General features: G+C 49.2%; 1 protein-coding gene and 2 long non-coding RNA genes across 4 annotated transcripts in view; 1 reads left to right on the top strand and 2 right to left on the bottom strand.

Moving 5' to 3' along the window:
- The window catches only part of CACNG2 (calcium voltage-gated channel auxiliary subunit gamma 2), a 107,752-nt gene that overhangs the window by 32,168 nt on the left and 57,065 nt on the right, over window positions 1-18,519 (top strand). The gene's annotated exons all lie outside the window — the stretch shown is intronic.
- On the bottom strand, window positions 1,122-7,308 carry LOC124502447 (uncharacterized). The gene is made up of 6 exons (XR_006959909.1): window positions 7,082-7,308; window positions 5,208-5,292; window positions 4,256-4,436; window positions 3,966-4,021; window positions 2,083-2,335; window positions 1,122-1,900 (listed from the first exon to the last, which is right to left on the bottom strand). It is a non-coding gene; the product is annotated as an uncharacterized LOC124502447 (long non-coding RNA).
- Window positions 12,232-17,218, bottom strand: LOC124502446 (uncharacterized). Of its 2 annotated transcripts, none has more exons than XR_006959907.1 (4): window positions 17,061-17,218; window positions 16,471-16,567; window positions 16,206-16,274; window positions 12,232-14,177 (listed from the first exon to the last, which is right to left on the bottom strand). It is a non-coding gene; the product is annotated as an uncharacterized LOC124502446 (long non-coding RNA). The 2 variants fall into 2 exon arrangements; XR_006959908.1 differs by having other exon boundaries at window positions 12,232-13,469.

The raw sequence follows: 18,519 nt of genomic DNA, 5'->3' as shown, positions 1-18,519 counted from the left end.
TCCTCCAGCCAGACCCTGGAATAGGCACGTGTTGACAGATGCACCCAGGGGTCTGCTCTCGCAGGGCTTCTGTTCCGATCAGGACTTGCCTGAACCAGCCGGGGGGGATGGGAACCTGGGGTCCTTGATTGAGGTCTTTTTGGCTTTTAGCTATTATTATTCTCGAGACACATCCTGAGGGCTCAGGATTCATTCGACAGCTATTGTTTGAATTGCCACGTGGTGTAGGGTCGTGGGGCCATAGACACGCACCTACGCCAGGGTCCCAGAACAGAGCCGAATTAAAAGGGATGCATTCCCAGCTGCCTCCTGGAGAGCGAAACTGAGTTCAGCTCCCGTCTCCCCAGCCACGAGGTGGAGAAAAGACCAACCCCACTGCAGAGGGGGCACGAACGGCCTTTCACGTGCCCGGGAGAAAGAAAGTGCTCTGGAGATTGAATCCATTGTAACTGTGCAGGGGGTGTGAGCCTGCGTCGAGGGGATGCCAGGCTACAGGAGCACCTACCTCTAGTGCCCTGGCAGGAGGGCTTCCTGGAGGAGGAGACACTTGAGCTGGGCCTTGAAGGACACACCAAATTGAGTCAGGCAGAGGTGGGGAAACAGTCACTGCAGGCAGAAGGAACACAGAGGCCAAGAGGCGTGGGTTCGCCCGGCGAGCTTGGGGAAATGTGAGGAGAGTAGAGGAAGGAGCAGGGACCGCGCCAGGAAATGGGATGAACAAGTGGCCCTGAGCAAGTTAGTGACCGCTCTGTGCCTCAGTTTCTCCAACTGTCAGGTGAGGCTATTTATAGATGTGATGACATCACAGGGCGACTTAGAATAGTGCCTTAGAATATAATTAATAAGCTGCCATTAATTCTCTGGTCTCACAAAGAGGGATATCATCACACCCATTTTTCAGGTGAAGAAACCGAGGCTCAGAACAGTTAAGGAACTTGTCAAGGCCCCACTGGGAGTGAGCGTGGAAACACTGCTCAAATCCAGCCAGTCTGAGTCTCCGGCCCATTAGGCCACTTGGCCTCTCATCCCAGAGGTGCTCATCCTGTGACAAGGTCTGGGCCAGGTCTCCCCCCACCTAGGGGCCATCAGTTTTGACGCCCAGTTCCCTCGGTGACATGCAGGGGGGCTAGTTCCCAAAACAGGTTTCCAGTGGGGATAACCCAGGCCTTCACAAGGGGAACCCTAGTTAAAATTTAGAGATTTGGGGACAGCAGCATCACTGGTGAAGGGGCAGCTGCTCTTAAGCACAGACCGCGGCCAAGCCCCTGACACTCGAGTCAGTGCCGAGCCCCGCTGACATCCTTCGTGGAGGGCAGTTATCAACCCCATTCGTAGACGAGGGCATCATAGGCACGGGAGAGTCCTCTGTACCAAGTCGCTCAGTTCAGAAGTGGCAGAGGTGAGATGCCACACCTCTTCTTCCCTGGAGATCACATAATCTCTGACAAAGGGGGCGATAGGTTTCAGCCTAAGGGGTATTCTCAGGAGGTCAGTACCTGAATTTTGCTCGCCAGCCTGCAGGGAGGGGACTGGAGAGAGCCACACTCAAGCCAGGAATGTGCCTAATCGATGTGTCCGCCCAGCTCCCTGTTCCATTTCTCGACACTGGATTTGGACGGGAGCCTCCACGCAATCCTGCTCTCACACGCAGCGCCTGGGAGCGCCGAGCACGAAAGTGATTGATTTCACGGTCACGGGGCTTATAGCCGAGGAACGCACGGCCCCGCGAAGGCCTGAGCTCCGAGAACATGTGCTAACACCGACACAGGGCATCAGCATCGTGGCCAGCAGTTATTGAGTGCCCACTGTCTACCGAGCGCTGCACGGCACTTTCACTGTATCTCCCTTAATCTTCTAATCATCTTGTGCTGTGACCATCTCCATTTTCCAGATGAGAACACTGAGGCACAGAAAGAGTAGGTAATTGACTCCAAGGCGCACAGCTCAGTTAAACACTGGTACGACATCTGATCCAGGAAACCCTGGGTGAGTGGGGAGTGGATAGGGCTCGGGATGCATTCCCTGGGCAGATGGCCTCTGTGTTTATTTCACCACCCACCGCCCAACTGTAGGTGCACCCACCATGGGGGGCCTTGTAGGTGAGAACCGGGCCGCATGCACTCTGCCCCTCTTGCCTGGGCAAGACGGGGGGCCCGGGCTGGCAGAAGGAAGAAAGCCACCGCGCTGAAAGTGGCAACGTCTTTGTTTGTGTGGGAACTCGGTGCCATGTGCTCCATTCGGCTTGAATCACGCTGGCAAGAATTCCAGGAGCAAAACGTGGAGTTTCCTTGTGATTTTCCCAGACAGAGAGTGAGAATGGGCTGGAACGAAAGCACTAGGAGGAAACAATGCCGGAATGTGGCAGATGCCTTGTGCGCCTCGCATCCAAGGGCCGCAGCAGCGGGGTGAAGGTAGCAAACAGAAGCCGAGGCCACGGGACTCTGTCTCCCCCCCCCCGGTGATCGTCCCCAGGCAAGGGCAGGGAAATTTCCTGTTCGATTAGGAAGGGAATTCGACAAATATTTGCTGAGCGGCCCGCGTGTTATGCCAGATCCTGTCGTGGGCACCAGGGACGGGAGATGACTCAGGCTCATCCCTGCCCTGCAAGAGCTCACCGTCTGATGAGGGACAGTGACACATTAACACACAAGCACATACAATAAGGCAGCACAGCTGCGTGCTGGGTGATGAGAGGCAACTTGGGAGGCTGAGGCTTCTGCAGGTACCAGCCGCAGAGTCCCGAGGGGATTGTCCCCTTCTGGCTCCCAGAGGAGGCTGGGTAGTCAGACCACGCTAGAAGGTACGGGGCCACTGGGCCACTGTCCTCCCTGGAGCTCTGGTGGAAGGGAGCCAAGGCGAATGAGTCAGGCTCTTCTGGAGGACTGCTTACTCAGGCGGCCGAGGCAAGAGGAGCTGTGGGGGCCTCCTCTTGGGGCGGCAGGCTGGGGGAGGGGCAGCACGGGGAATTGGGATAGTCAAGGTTTTCCCTCTACCTGCTAGGTATTAGCAAACCGGCACAGGGGGGATTTGAACCCAAGTCAGACTGGCGCAGAAAGCAAAGCCCAGCCCAGTCCATCAGAGTTCCACCTGTGTCCCCTTGTCCCCTCACCGTCTCTCTCCCCCCACCCTGCCATCAACCCCTCCCTACAGTGGCCCCTGGCTCCTGCCTCTCTGGTCTCACTCCCTCCCTCGCCTGGCTAGTCTGCTGCTACTCAGCCTGGTCCACAGGAAGGAGTGTGGCTTTTTGAGTCAAGAAGGCACAGCAGGGGCGCCTGGGTGGCGCAGTCGGTTAAGCGTCCGACTTCAGCCAGGTCACGATCTCGCGGTCCGTGAGTTCGAGCCCCGCGTCAGGCTCTGGGCTGATGGCTCGGAGCCTGGAGCCTGTTTCCGGTTCTGTGTCTCCCTCTCTCTCTGCCCCTCCCCCGTTCATGCTCTGTATCTCTCTGTCCCAAAAATAAATAAACGTTGAAAAAAAAAAAAAAAAAAAAAAAAGAAGGCACAGCACACCCTTACTAGCTGAGTGACCTTGGGCAAGTTACTTTAAGCTTTCTGAGCCTCGGTTTCTCCCTTGTAAGATGAAGACCTGGGGGGCCTCTAGGAAGTGAGGCTTGTGGAACGTCAGCATACAGTTCTCTGCAGAGAAGCCATCTGACCAGCGTTAACTCCCTTCCTCCTCTCCTTTTCTCCTCCTCGAGAAATGCCAGTGGGATCTCCATGGTAGATGGGCTTCTGCCCACGCCCTCTCCCACACGGCCCCACCCCGGCCTCTTTTCCGATCGGGTTGAAGTCAGGTTGCTGTCTAGGACCTCCCCATCGAAAGGATGGAACCCTGCCTTCCCTGTTTGCCTTAACAATGCGTTAGGAGTCTCTCAGTGGGACTCTGTCTACATCTACTGGGAAGCAGTGGGTATTTTCCCTCCCCCATCATCTCTTTCACTCCCAAAGGCCCGAAGTTTCCTACCCACCGGGCAGGGTGGTATTTCCTCTTCCGACAGGAGCTCCTCTCTGGCAAAGCCACGCGCTAGGGCAGAAAGGGCGTGCATTTTGGAGAAACACCTTGCAACTCATTCTCCCCTCTGCTCACTCCTGTGACATGCAGACCCCTTCCCTCCCTGGCAGTCACTGCTGCTCCCCCAGCCCAGATGCATCCCCCACTCAGCCCTTCCCACGCTGGGCTCTATCTTATCTCTGTCCCTGACTGCCCCCCCTCCAGCCCAAGGAGATCCCACCCCCAATTCTCTCCCCATCACTGCACCTTGACCACTTCCTCTGTGGCACTATCCCAGCTGTGATTATCAGCTCTGCTTTGCTCACTGTCAACGTCCTCCGTGGATTGGGAAGCTCCATGAGGGCAGAACATTCCTGCTTTGGCCACTGGCCAGGTACCCAGTACCTGGGCAGGGTCTGGCACACGGTAGGCCTTGGGTATGAATGTGCTAGAAGAAGGAAGAGACAAGATGAGAGATGGTTGATGAGGACAGGCTTCAGTCTGAACTCCGTCCCAACACTCGGAAGCTGCAAGATAGTAAATTATCTAGCTTCTGAGCTTCATTGTCCTCATCTGTAAAATGGGAACAATAATAACCATTCCAAGTATTTTTCTTGTGCTCTCAGACATGAAATGCTCAGTACGTGGTGAGTGTTTCCTTCTGCTTGGCTTACCTCCCCCCGCCTCATTAACAGTCTGTCCAGTGGTGCCCACCCCTCCCCTGCTTTTTTGGCAAGGACAGCAGGTCCCCTCATGTTATGGGAAGAATCCGCCCTGACCGTGGTTCTTGTCCTGGTTTGAAATCCACAGCCCGGGGTCCGTCTTCCTCCCAATAAAGGTCAGAGTATTTTCCCTTTACACCTGCCCGCACTCAACTTCATGGGACATTTTTTTGGTTCGCTCCTGTGGCTTTGTGAAGTCTTTGTTCTTATTTGCTGCGTTTGTTCTGTAAGGATTCCCAGGGACCATGCTGGCACCCTACTGCAAACCAGGACATGCTGTAATACTCCATCATAATACACTTACATATGACAGCCCAAGCGGGACATCTGGACAGCCCCCTAGAAATGACAAGTCTATGGGCTCATTCCCCGCAGGCACAAAGTCCATGCCAGTCCCTGGTCTCACTGAATCTCTGTGGGGCCATGGGCACTGAGAGCAGTTGGAAGAGGACAAGAATTTGAGAATTGCTTTGTGCCCCCGGGCACCAGAACCATACCAGGATTTCACCATCTGCCTGCTTCATTAGGGTCCCAGAGATCTCTGCGCCGGCTTGATATTCTGGAACCAGAAGCCTCGGCTCCCTGGGTCAGGGCAGAAGAAATACACAAACTTTAGGACATTCTTCCTTGTTACAGCACTGCCCATCCCCAGGCCAATCTTATCATCCAGTTAAAAAAAAAAAAAAAAAAGGTTTAAGATTATGAAAATGAAAAACACTGTACAAGTTGAAAAAACATTCTAGGCACAGACTATAAATCCAATGTCTAGTCCCATAAGCTCCTCAACCCAGGGACCATTCATACAACTGCAGGCAATTCCAGCCCAGCGTCCCCCAGCCTGACTTCTGGAGCAGCCTCCACACCCCTCTCCCCACCCCCATCCCGCCCCCCAGCGGAGGCTTCCTGAACCCAGACTATGCTCCTCTGTCCTTGACACATGAGCCAAACGTGTTCTCCGGGACCAGAGTCTTTTGCTTTGAGGTTCTGTGTATCCCAAGGTCTAACCGCAAAGCTAACCTCCTTTCCGCACGCTGTTGGGACCCCAGACGTGGACGCCTGGGTTCTCTTTGCCCAAAGCTACTTGATCTCCCTTAAAGAAGGCACCAAGGCAAGAATTCAGCACTAATCCTCCACGACTAAGCCACAGACATTCCACACACATACGCATACACGGTCATCTCGCCACGAGGTTCGTGCCACATGGCGCGGCCCCCATTATCCACAGTCGCTGTCCGGCACTTCTCTGTGCCAGGCGCTGTGCCCCGTGCTGGGCTGCAATGGTGAGCAGAGCAGACAAACGTCCTCCCCCTCGTGACGCGCCCTCATGCTACAGGAGATAGACAAGAAACAAACAAAAAAGCAGAATATAGGTCAGATGGAGGTAAGTGCTCTGGAGAATTCAACAGGGAAGGAGGCCGGGGACAGGCAGCCAGGGGAGGAGCAATCTGAGTAGGGAAGGCCGGAGAAGGGCGGCCTCAGTGGGAAGAACATCAAGGAAGTGAGGAGAAGAGCCACATATCTGGGGCAGAGCCTCGTGTGGCAGGAGAAACAGGAATGTGCTCTGTGCATTTGAGGAAGTGCAAACAGGCCAGAGTTCCTGGAGCTAGGGGAGGCTAGGGAGGCAGCAGGGGCCAGACTGAAAGGACTTTCTTTGACTTTTGCTCTGAGCACAGTGGAAGCCTTTGGAGGGCTTTGAGTGGAGGAGGGTAGTGATCTGGTTGGTGGGTGGGGAACAGACCACAGGGGCCAGAGTGGAAGTAGGAAGGCCAGTCAGGAGGCCATTATACCAGTCCCAATGAGCGAGGACGCGGCTTACGCTGGGGGATGGGGAGGGTGATGAGAAGTGGTTGGATTTGGGCTGTGTGTTTAAGGTAAAACCAACAAGATTTGCTGTGGATTGAATGTGGGTTTTGAGAATAACACGAGTCAAGGATGAGTCTAAATTTGGGGGCCAGCTTAGAATCATGAGCACACACACCAGTACGCAGCCTTTCCAGTCCCTGAATCATTTATAAGAAAGTCAATTGCAAGAGCCCAGCACCATTTCCTGGGTACGTTCAGCTCCTGAGTTAAATTAGTTCCCAGAGGTAACAAGTTAGAGTCTATCTGTCAGACCGTTCCATCCTACGCTGCTTGAATGTTTCCGGTAGCCCTTGGTGTGGACCTAGCTAAAGAGAGATCTGGAAGTCTTAAGTAAATCACGGCCATTGGTAAGCCTCCTTCATTTGTTCAAAAAACATGTACTGATTATGTGCCAGCAGGTATGGTCTTAGCTCTGGGCTGAATCTATAAAGAACAGTAAAACAGCTGGTCCCTATCCTCCCGAGTCTTCTGGCCAAGGAAGGGAGACAAAATGTAAACTGTGAATTACCACGTCGAGGGGGGTGGGGTACCAAAATAGGACCTAACCAAACTGATGGCCAGGATGTCAAGAAGCTAGCAATTGCTGAAGGGGTGGAGGAAAGCTTCACTTGGTCCAGACTTGAATTACTTAACCAAGACCTCGGGTAGGAGCACCGACATTCTCCTTACAGGAACTATTCCGTCATAAACGCATGCACTTGAGGAGTCCTAAAACATCATAAAGCTCCAAGTGGCTCAACTCTGCAAAAAAAAAAAAAAAAAGTCACATCTTAGTCAAAGAATTAAAAGAATTCTAATCCAATGTCTACTCCTGATCCCTAAAGAACACGAATCCCTAGAGACGAAGCAATTCCTAACCCACAGAAACAGCTCTCACTTCTCTTGCCTCCTACGCCAGACCCCAGAAGTCTCTGTCTGGCCCAGGCCCCAGCATTCTGGCCTCTCCTCTCCCCAGCCACAGCTGCCTTTAGTCGTGATGCACTCAGGCTCCCTCGCTATTCCTCCCCCCACCCCACCCCACCCCCCCCCACCCCCCCACCCCCACCCCCACCCCTTTCTACCTGCCTCTCTGCTTCTCTCAACTGTTTCCTCGACAGGCCAGTCTGGCAAAGGCTGGGTCTTTCAACTTTTCAAAAGAAGCCAAATATTCAGTTTTTCATGTGAAACCTCCCAATTTATCCATGTTAGCAACTCATCCACATTTTTAAAAGAAAAGAAAAAAAAAAAAAAGGAAAGAAATACCATGGGGACCAACTTTGTGTTTGCATAACAAAAGATTTCTGCAGACAGCCCAGCCCCCGTGCCCCGCATGGGGGCAACTTTGCCTCTTGGCCCTACTGCTTGCTTAACTTAATGCCAGGAACATGGCCTGAGGCTTGTCTGCCTCCTCGGGACTCGAGTGAAAGTTAACTAGCCATTGAAGACCCGACCTAAATTAATTGCTCAGCAGGGCATCTTGCCCCACATTCACTCACTTGAGCAGCATTACTGAGCACCTGCCGTGTGCTTGCTGACGGCCCCGCTGGGCAGAGACCTCAGAGGTGCGGTCCCTGCCCTTGTAACCCTACAATCCTGTGGTCGAAGGAGGGGAGAGGGGGAAATGGGTGATGGGCATTGAGGAAGGCACTTGCTGGGACTGGGTGTTGTACGTAAGCAATGGATCATGGGAATCTACCCCCAAAACCAAGAGCACACTACACAGTATATTAGCCAACTTGACAATAAATTTTAAAAAGAGAGAGAGAAAAAAAAAAAAAACAATCAAGAAAACACATCCGGGCGCCTGGGTGGTTCAGTTGGTTGAGCTTCCAACTCTTGATATTGGCTCAGGTCAGGATCTCAGGGTCATGAATGGAGCCCCGAATTGGGCTCCACGCTGAGCACAGGGCTTGCTTGAGATTCTCTCTCTCTCCCTTTGCTCCTCTCCCATGCTCACACTCTCTAGAAAAGAAAAGAAAAGAAAAGAAAAGAAAAGAAAAGAAAGCACACCAATCATTGTCCAGTTGCTGCTATTGTAAGACTTACAGAGAAGGGGTGTGTGGAGGGTGCTTCTGTGATAGCGAATAATGGGAAGATTTAACTCAGGGGTTCAGGAAAGGGATGAGAGGGAGCAAGAGCTAGAGGGAGTGAAAGGTGTTCTGGAAACAGGGGACAGAAGGGTTTGCATGCAAACAACAATGTATTTGCAGGGCCAAAAGGAGGCCCAAGAGGCTGCATTGCCAAGACGGAGGGCAGGGTATGGCAGAAGAGGCAGACAGGGTCAGCTCGAGCAGGCCCTTGAGGTCATGCCAGGGACTTTGACCTTCATCCTGGGCTCTACGGGTAGAAGGTAGCAACTATGGGGAGTGGTTGGAGGGGACATATGGGGACGATGGAGACCAGTTAAGAAGCACATTACAAGGAAGCATCCAGGTAGTTTGGCTGAGGGTGGTACTGAGAAAATGGAGAGGAGTAGACAGATCTAAAATATATTTAAGGAACAAAACGGATGGAACTTGCACGTGGGAGTCCAAGGAAGTTGGTAAGTGTCAAGGGTGACTCCCTTGATTTCTGGCTGGTGTAACCAGGACTCATCTACTGACAAATATTTCTCTCTTTTTTTAATGTTCTTTTTATTTCTTTCTGAAGGAGAGAGAGACAAAGCACGAGCAGGGGAGGGGCAGAGAGAGAGGGAGACACAGAATCCGAAACAGGCTCCAGGCTCTGAGCTGTCAGCACAGAGCCCGACGCGGGGCTTGAACCCACGAACTGTGAGATCATGACCTGAGCCGAAGTCAGACACTCAACCGACCGAGCCACCCAGGCACCCCACAAATATTTCTTGAGCATCTGTCCCATACATAGATCTGTTCTAGGTCTAAGGTTACGGTGATGGACAAAAGAGGTGAGGACCCCTGCCCTTGTGGTTCACTCCCCAGTGGGGATTGATGCAACAAAATAAGTCAAAGATATAGCATGTTGCTAAGACCAGCTACATAATTTGTGGGACCAAGGTCAAAACTTGCAGGGCCCCTTGTTTAAAAAAAGATATCTTGGGGTGCCTGGGTGGCTCAGCTAGTTAAGCGTCCGACTCGTCATCTCAGCTCAGGGCTGGATCTGAGGGTGGTGAGCTCAAGTCCCATGTTGGGGGTCCATGCAGGACATGAAGCCTACTTAATTTAAAAAATTAGAAAGATACTAATGGAATCAGAGTCGGCAACACGGAGCACTAAGCCAAGCACAGACTCCTTCTAAGCACAGGGTGGACACGCATGAAACGAGCCCTACACATTGCAGAGACAAGATCTAAGGAGAAAAATACACTGGGGACATGGCCTAGAGTGTTTCTGGGGAAGGGAAGTTGCAATATTTCATAGAATAGATAGGGAAGGTCTTAGTGGGAAGGAATGTTTGAAAAACTACCTGAAGGAGACGAGAGACCAAATAATATCTAGGAAATAATAAATACATAAATAATAACTATCTAGGGAAGGTGTTTTTGGTAGAGGAAACAGCTAGTGCAAAGGTCCTGAGGCAGGAGTGTGCCCGCTGTGTTGAGGAACAGCAGGAGGCCAGTGTGGCTGAAATGAAGCAAGCAAAGGAGAGAGGGCCCATTGGGAAACCTTTGCAGGGAAAATGGTGGTTAAGATCAGGAGGATGTGGTAGGAGGAAAGGACCAGACTTGCGTCAGGACTTGCTGATAGATGGGATGTGCCTGGGACTGAAGGGAGAAGAAAGGAGCAAGGACAATCCCCTGGATTCTGCCATGAGCTGATGGACGGTGTGGATGGGCCACTTACCCAGACAATGAAGGAAACATTAAAATTTCAACCGGATAAGGAAATGTTGTTGGATAAGGGGTTAGTTGGACAGGGAAGTGATGCATGGATGTTTGCCCTGGGGTCCCAGAAATGGAAACGCAAAGAAGGTGATGGGAAAGGGAGGCAGTTTGAGCAGAAGGAACCACGTTCCCGGCATGGACTTGCAGGGGGCACTCTGAGCAAGGTTGTGCTGGACAGAAGGTGTGAGGGGTGGACGGCAAGACAAACCAGAGACGCCAGCGGGAACCTAGTGAGGGAGGATGCTTGTTTCACATTCCCAAGAGCGCTGGGCCCTAGGACATTTCCACATCGATGGTTTCTGGGCTATTTATTTCACCGATACAGAATCATCACTGTACAATTGTACGGTACTGTTTTTTCTGTTGCTTAATTTGGAAATCATGTGCTCTTTTTTAATTATTTGCATTCAATTATGGACCTCTTGGACACCTGCCACGGTGTGCTGGAATTATTTTATAAAGGGCTGAACTTATACTGGGAAAAATATCGCATCATTTCTGAGGTTGATACCAAGGATTCGCCGAGAGTAGAGCTGGGTGATGCACACCTTCCCAGCAGCTGGAAAGCAGACATTTGAGCGTATAAATTTCTTCCTTGACTCCTACTTTATTAGACAAAGATCTTAAATTTATTCTAGAGTTACTCATTCATTCAACATTTTTTTTTTCTAAATCCTTATGTTGTCCCAGGGGATTCTAAGCTCTGGGAATAGAGTGGGGAGCAAACAGCAGACCCAGCTCTTGCTCCCGTGGAGCTTAGACATACAGCCCCACGCACACACCCCTACAAACTATGTTGTGAGGGAGGAAAAAGCCCTGGGAGTTAGAAAGAGTGTGTAAGCAAAACTTTAGCTAGGCTGGGGAAGCCGGGCTTTAAGGGATGACATGGTAATCAGGTGAAAAGTGAGGAAGAAAAGAGTGTTCCAGGCAATGGCAACTGCATGTGCAAGGGTCCTGAGGCAGGGTGGGGGTGGGGGGACAAATTGAGATAATTAAGAACCAGGAAGGAAGGCAGAGTGGCTAGAGTAAAGACAGTGAAGCAAGACTTGTGGAGGGAGAGACAAAGGCAGATGGTTATTTCATTCCTTAAAGCAATGAGAGCCACTGAAGGGTCTTAAGGATCCCATAATCAAGATGATAAGACTTGCATTTTAAATGACCCCTCTGCTACAATGAAGATGAAGAGGTAAGAAGGAGCAAGAATGACTGCGGGCAGACCTGAGGGGGCCACCGCAGCTGTGCAGGTGAGAGACAGTGGTGGCCCAGACTGGGATGGTCAGTAGGGAGGAAGAAAAGCAGAAGGATGTGAGAGGTAAATCAATAGGACTGAATGCAGTTAAGTAAGTGATGGCATCTCTAAGAATTTTAAGTGAAGATCTGCCAGGATTATCTGACTTATTGATCATTTGCAACATGGCTAATCCTCTAGGAACAAAAGCCATCGTGAGCGGACGTGCACGGGACGGTTTGGATAAGTAGTGTCATTATCTGCCCCTTGCCATCAGCCCACCATACCAAGGGCTATGAGCAAATGTAAAATAAGAGTGCCTGCCCTCAAGAAGTAAGCCCCAGGTCATTCATTCATTCTTTTCTTTATGGATTAGTGTGTGAGAAATCTCATCACCTACAAGATACTAGGGGACCCTGGAGCAGAGAACGTCAGTGTCTGCAGCTGGCAAGGGTGGGGGCTAGGTAGCAGAACACGGCAGGGATTGTCGATGAGAATTCCAAACTCAGTTTAGAAATTCGCAAACGAGCAGAAAAGTAGAACATCTACGGGGTGTATGGTGTGGCTGGAGATCAAAGGGCCTTCTGAGGAATAAGAAAACGGCCATTAGTCCAGGTATGGATTTTACACTTTATTCATGTAAAAGAGGCAATTATTTGCTCCATTTTACAGACTAAAATAGGCTTCTTAGATTTTATGGGATTTTAAAAAACAAATATAACTGATTGCAAATCAATTTTTGTGAGGCTATAGATAAAACTTGGCTGAGGAGTCGCTAATGGCAGCATTGATAGCATTCTTATCTGATGCAGATTTCATCACCATGTAAACAGCTCGCAAACAAGGTCTTGGGCGCTGGCTCTATATAATGCTAACTTTTAATTCCAGTCAGCTTTTTCTTTTTAGTACATCAAGATTGGTATCACTAATCTCACACCTGAGTTAGGGAACAGATACATTAGAGGAAGGTGGGTAGGTTTCATATAGTGGTCAATCATACCCATAAAATAGGTATTTCCTTATAAACTTGGGGAAAGTAGATAATAAAGAAAAAAAAGTGCATGTATAACCATGGAAAGACATTTCTCAGATGTGAGCTTGCTATTAGTCATTTCACACAATGTAACAAAATAAAGCCAAGCCAAGACTTAGAGGCGCCCAACACAACATTTTAATTGTTGGAGTTTACATGTATCCCTAACTTTCTTCGTTTCTCCTTCAAAATTTTATTTCAACCTAATGTTGCTCAACCTTTAGCATAAATTAACGGGAGGAGTGTTCTAGGCAAAAAAAAAAAAAAAAAAAAAAACACCACCTGGCTCTATGTAGGAACTTTTGTATAGAAATATGTACTGGGGTTTTTTAAGTTTGGATACACATGATTGCTTCTTACAATGTTTCTTTCTTTTCACATTAGTTTCACTGTGGAAATAAGGAGTTACAATAGGGAGAGGCACAAAAGCAAAAGAAGAAATCCTCAATGTACATTTCCTATTATGAGATTCCCTGTAGCTCTGAAGATACATCTCCATAAAGTGATTTGACATCCATAAATGCCAATTTACAAAGCATTATCCACTATCATCAAGGAAAAAAAAAATATTCTCCCTCTCTCCCTGCCCAATAAGTAAACTTTGCAAACAATTACAAGTACATGTAATCATAATACAGCAACTTGCATTTCTATAGCAACTTTCACTAGAGAATTTCTCAATGCTTTACAAACAGTAATTAATTAGACCCCCTAACATCCCCGTGAGGAGCCAAGGGAGGTGGGTACGCGCTGAACATCCCCCAACACAGACTCGCTGCCACCTCTGGGGTGGATGAACAGCTGTTGTTTAAAAACTGTAGAGCAAACAGAATTCAACATTTTAGAAAATCATTGGACTCAGAAGTCCAAGATGCAAGAGGCAATTGCATCTGGTGCACAGGCCTTTCGTGTTTCATGTAAATGTGATAGAGAGGGATGAGAGCAACATACTATTTTCTATGTCATCTGCCATCACCGCATCCCCTAAGGCTGGATTCACCCAACGGCATGCAGTGACTCTGCTGGGTTCATCATCCCAGAAATGACCCCATTACCAAGCAATTTTGCTGTAAGAGATGTTTCTTAACAAACACACATATCGATCTTATTATTTGCCAGGCACTTTTTACAATGCTTAGTGACTTAGAACTTATTTGGTCCTCACAGCAAATCTTCCTGGGGTATTATTATTATTACTACTACCACCATTTTACAGGTGAGGAAGTGAGGCATAGAAGGTTTAACAAATTGGCCCCAAGTCCCTCAGCTAGTGAGTTGCTGAGCCAATGCAGTCTGGTTCCAGAACGCATGCTGTACCTTTACCCTATGCTACCTCTCAGGGTTGGCATCGCCTGTAAATAAACTTGAACATTTACAAATTGGCACATTTTCTCAACTTGGTCATGCAGTTTGTCTCCTATTTCGAGGAGGGGTTGTGGTTTTGTTTGTTTGTTTGTTTGTTTGTTTGTTTTTTCCACTCATGTGGTTACCAGGAGTAGTGACTCAGAAGGCAAGCAGCCAATCTGGAAAGAAAAGGAAGAGCCTCTTGCTTCAGCACCTTGGAGAGCGCCCCCCGATGGCTTACCCCAGCACTACAGCCCCTCTTTCAGACCTACTGAGGCTCTCTCGCAAGGCTGGGGCCTGAGAACAGGCAGAGCCAACCTAGCGGGGATTGTTTTTCACTTATTTCTGCCTTTATGACAACAGGAAATGGGTACAAGATTATCAGGTTAGTTTAGCCCGGGCCATCTCGAACCTGGGACCTAACAGCTCTGGTTTTCCCATTCTTGGGATGTCTTGGGCCTAGAAGCTGATGAATTTCATACCCACTGTTATTTTCCCACTTCACATGGATGTGCCTCTCTCTTTTTTTCCTCCCAGATCTCTGGCAGGAGACCATCTCCCAGGGCAACTAGGTTTTTGCTCAAGGGCCATTCATGTACTTTTTCAGTTTGCCCTGGGGGAGAGACAGTGAAGTGGTCGACCCTGAATAACACAGGTTTGAACTGTGTGGGTCCACTTACATACACACACACACACACACACACACACACAGTACATGTATGTATACACACATACACAGTACAGCATTGTAAGTGTATTTTCTCTTCCTTAGGATTTTCTTAACATTTTCTTTTCTTTAACATTTTCATTTCTCTAACATATTCCTCTTCTAGGAATACAGTATATAATACATATGACATACAAACTGTGTTAATCAACTGTTTATGTTATCAATGAGGCTTCCAGTCAACAGTAGACTATTAGTCGTTAAGTTTCTGGGGAGTCGAAAGGTATACTCAGATTTTTGACTGCGTGGTTCAAGGGCCAACCGTATATGGTTAAGGGCACTGGTTCTGAAGTTAGACTGCCTGAAAATTCACCTCACCTCTGCTACTTCCCAGATAAGACCTTGGGAAAGGTACACAGCTTTTTAAGCCCCAGTTTTTCCATCTGTACAATGGGGTTAAGATGAATGATAGTTGAGTCAAAGGATCATTCTAAGGCTTAAATAAGGTCATATGATTAGATAATGGATTTTATTATAAGAAGAAATAGGGAAAGTACCGATATCCCTTTCTGAACAAATGAGACTCGTGTGACGGATATACTTTCCCTCTCTACCTTGGCCGTCAGGGAGCTTCAGACCAAAGCTCCCACTTGGCATTGGCAGCTTGATAGGACCCTATGAATTGCCTAGTGGTATTTCTTCTCCTCTGATGCTGACCTTCCCTTCTCATTGACATATTATTTGATCCTGATATTTTTTTTTTTGTAATTTTATTGTCTGTGTCATTTCAGGTCACTGCATAAGATAGATAGACAAATGTGGATCGTTAGAATATTAGTCGCAAGTGAGCAAAGAGTTTGGTCTGGTTTGTTTGTTGCTATGCCCACAAAAGACTGGGACAGTACAAGTCAGTCGCATCTGTCCATAACTGATGCTTGGAGTAATCCCTTTACTTGGAGATACTACGGTGACTAACCGAGTAGCTTTGCATCGGCGCTGAGTTAGCTGGCTGCTACAAGTTCACTAATTATCTATGATTCCAAGAGCTCTTGCCAGGAGATGTTTCAGTGATGATGCTGTTTACAGTGCAGTCTATCTTTCTCGAGTTGTCTAAGGGCAGAAAATGAGGAAGCGGGATGGGAGGCTGGTCAGAGAAATTTCTCCTTATCAATATAACTAATCTTGGGAGCTCAGCTGGTACAGACCCCTTCCCAAAAAAAGCTAGCAGGGTTTGACCAATGGGATAGAAACAAGAGTAGTAAAATTAGTTGCAAAAACATGCCCTTCTGACTCAGAGACCCAGTGTGTGGGCAGAGCTGGGCCGGCTCCTGTGCCGGGGGAGATCCCCTGGGAACGGCTGGATCCTTCCCTGTGACACAGTGAAAGGCTTCAGTGCTGTTGCTATTTGTGACAGATTATTAGACAATATGAATGCACCAGGGGGATGGGAGTGTGGGGAGAGACTTGGTCGAATCAGATCACAGCAGCTCACACTGCCTCCAAACCCTCATCAGCCAAATTCAACTCCAATTTAACTTACATTTCCTGAGTGCTTACTATACGCCGCGGCCAGGGAATTGCCGGATGCCGCAGGTTTCCAGGCATTTGGCTGTAAGAAAACAGAAAAAAAAAAAAATGGAAAAGATGCTCACACACTTCTCTCTCTCCTTCACTTTCTCCCCTCGGTCTGTTGGCCTTGCCCTTAAGATTTTAACACCCTCCCAAGTAGGAATCAGCTTCCCTTCTGATTTTTGGAAGGCATCCAGCCTGCTCTCTTCTCTCTCTCTGCAGGGCATCATACACACAGCAATTCCAGCCAGGCAGGGAGCGCTTTTCTTTCCCCCACTTCAGGAAATCTTCCAGCTCTGGTCTTGTTACAAGAATCCTGCATTTGAAGTCTCCCTGGGAATAAACACACGTTTCTGATAACTCTAAAGATTAAGCCAATGAAATAAAAATTCATTTTTGAGACATAAACTGTAAATGACCGGGATTTTCCACGGAAATATTGGCACTTTGGTGGAGGCACGGCGGCCCTCAAGTTGATGGTCGTTTGCTGCAACGTGCCAGGCAGTCCTGCGGTCGTTCAATAGACAAGACATCATCAAATACCACATCTGAATTCTGTTCAGATTATTAGAATGAAAAGGGTAATTCAATTCAATTGCCTGAAGAATCATCCTACACAGGCATAAACAAAGCTGGCCAGAGGCAAAACTGCTTAGCAAGGGAAGAGTGGCTGGGGCCCTCGGCCTGCCTTCCTCCCCACCCCCCAGCTTAGTCCTCCCCTCTGCAGGAATCCCGGGTGAATTGAAATCAACGTGTTGCCCCTCCCAAGGGTATTTGCTTTTCCAGTGTTCTTTCTAGTTTGATAATGAAGGGATTAAAAACTCACCTTTATCAAACACCTACAATGGACCAGGCCCATTTTCACAATGTTAATCCCTGGACACACTCTGCACTTGTTCATTCAAAAACTACTATCTACACCCAGCCAGGCACTGTGCCGGGTGCCGGAGATCCAGCAGAGATCAAAGAGTCGGATCCTCCCCTCTCTGGGCTCTGCAGCCTGATGAGAAGAAAAAAAAAAAGCAATAGACTAACAAATACATAAACGTTTGTCAAGCCCTGATAAGTGCTGTGCAGAAATATCCAGCAGGGGAAGGGGACAGGGAGCGCCCAAAAGGAAATGCCGTGAGAGATAGGGTGGCCGCGCGGGGACTCTCAGAGGAGGGGACAGTTGGGCAGAATGAATGAGCTATGCTGCTATCTGGGGGAAACACATTCCAGGCTGAGGGCCCGGGAACAGCATGAGCAAAGGCCCTGGGGTGTTCCCAGCAGGAGGCACATGGGAGGGAGCCGAGTGAATGGGAGAGACGTGCTTTGTAGGCCAGGATGAGAGTTACCCACTCGGGGATATTGGAAGCCACTGGAGGGTCTAAGGAAAGCAGCGACATTGGAAGTTCATTGACTTGGGTTTTCAGAGCAAGCTTCTGAAAGCTATATGGGGACTAACTATATGGGGAAAGCTACATGGTGCCTATATGGGGACAAACAGGGAGACAGAGGCCCGTCAGGAGACAGCAGCAGTAACCAGTCACTGAGGTGGCCTGGACAAGAGCGAACCAGGGGAGGTGATGCTGAGATGTCAGGTCCTACCCTCTCTTGTGGAGACGGGGGTCCCGGTTGGCAAGTGAGGAAACGGAAGTGCAGCGAGGGTAGGTAACTACCCATGGCCGGGTGATTGCTGAGAGTCCCACAGGCTGCCATTGCAGAGGCCTGGCTCTCTTTACTCTGCCACAAGCTTCTCTGTTGCCACACAGTGAAAGGTACTGCTCCCTGGCGAAGGCATTTGAGTCCTCAGAGAGCAGAAAGAGGGATTTAGGGAGGCTGGCGATTTTTCTGGGCCCTTGTCATCTCACTCTAGCCCTTGCTTCGGCGGGGTTCCACCAAGTCTTAATCATAACGGTCAACACGTACCATGTTAGCACTCTGGACGTGGCAGTGTTCTAAGGGCTCCCCCCTTGTTATTGCAACGATCCCCATAATAGCTCCCAGGAAGGAACTACCATTATCATTCCCATTTTACAGATTGGGAAACTGAGGCTGAGCTGTGTTCATCAGTCCAAGATGACAGAGCTGGAATGTAGATCCCGGCGGTGAGGTTCCCAGAGCCCCAACCCTTCAATATCCTGCCACTTCTTCCTTGAAGAGACGTTTACTTTGCAGTGTTTTTCTACTGAATCGTGGGCTTAGAGACTGAAGTTCACACCACTGATACACGTTGAAACTGGCCCCCACTGACATGACCTTGGGGCACATTGGAGAGAGGGTCCACCAGGGCCCCTCCTCAA

Source organism: Lynx rufus, unplaced genomic scaffold (genome assembly GCF_022079265.1).
Source record: "Lynx rufus isolate CCGP_SWC_20201006 ecotype Redwood Valley unplaced genomic scaffold, mLynRuf1.p SCAF_7, whole genome shotgun sequence".
NCBI classification, from domain to species: domain Eukaryota; kingdom Metazoa; phylum Chordata; class Mammalia; order Carnivora; family Felidae; genus Lynx; species Lynx rufus.
This window is presented reverse-complemented; position numbering and strand designations above follow the sequence as displayed.